Raw genomic sequence first — 1,048 nt, forward strand, 5'->3', positions numbered from 1 at the left:
GCCCCCCGCCCGCGTGGCGCGCCTCGCCCGGCCGGTGGCCTGGGGCATCAGCACCACTAGCGCCGTCAGTGGGCTCGGGCAGGAGTCCCCAACACCTGGACATGGGCCGTGCCAGGCTGCCATGCTGCACTGTGTGGGCGGGTGGCCAGCAAACTAGCCAGGGTTGTCCGTCTCTGCAGCCGCTGCCCCGTTGCCCATCGCCGCCTGGGCTCTGTCTCCTGTCGGGTCAGCGGCGCTGCTGGTCCTCACTGGGGTGAGAACCCCATTGTGTGATTGTCCCAGTGTTTCTCAGCATGCTAGTGGTGAAAATGGGGTGTGCAGGAGGTGTGCACGTGGGTCATTGCGGGGCCGACCCCAACCTCAGGTCTGTGGAGAGAGTGTCTTTTACGTGGTCGGTCCTGGTGCTGGGGACGGGGGCCGCTGGTCTAGGGGGTCACCACAGCCACTGGTGACGTCGGGGGTCTGGAGGGTCACCGTCGTCGGTGACGTCGGGGGGCTGGCCGTCATTGTCACGGGTCACTTTAAGTCTAGCGGAGAAGGTATCCCCATTGCCTTACCTTCTCACCCTCCCACATTCTCGTCCTTCTCCCTTCGGATCTCCCTCACTGTGGTTGCAGCAGCTTGCCCGTCATACTTAGGTGGGCTCCCGTTTTTGCTGTCCCAGAATAAAATAGAGCCATGACCGTTGTGCACCGACATTTGGATGATTTCCTTCAGACGCATTTCCGGAAGGGAAGTGCTCTCGGAGTCTCGAGACCTGACCACCGTGTTTGTGACTATTGATACAGATTGCCGAATCGCTTCCTAAAACGAGGCTCTGACATGTCACTCCTGTGACTCTCTTTTTTTATTTTTTATTTTTTTGGAGAGGTTTTTGCTATAGGGCGCGTGTGCTCGCCAGACAGAGAGAGAGAGACATAGAGACAGAAAGCGAGAAATCACCCCCCAGGGGGGGTGGTCACACCACAATCCCTTCTCCTCCATTCTCCTCCTGGGATCTTGGGCATGCACGCACACACGCCTGGCGTGAGTTTTTAAGCCACTGGGT

At 59.0% G+C, this 1,048-nt stretch overlaps 1 protein-coding gene across 1 annotated transcript in view; it reads left to right on the plus strand.

Moving 5' to 3' along the window:
• Positions 1–1,048, plus strand: part of IGF2R (insulin like growth factor 2 receptor) — a gene marked incomplete at its 5' end in the record, with an annotated part of 104,333 nt that overhangs the window by 101,819 nt on the left and 1,466 nt on the right.

The sequence above is a fragment of the Tupaia chinensis genome, unplaced genomic scaffold (assembly GCF_000334495.1).
Source record: "Tupaia chinensis unplaced genomic scaffold, TupChi_1.0 Scaffold000346_1, whole genome shotgun sequence".
Taxonomy (NCBI): Eukaryota; Metazoa; Chordata; class Mammalia; order Scandentia; family Tupaiidae; genus Tupaia; species Tupaia belangeri.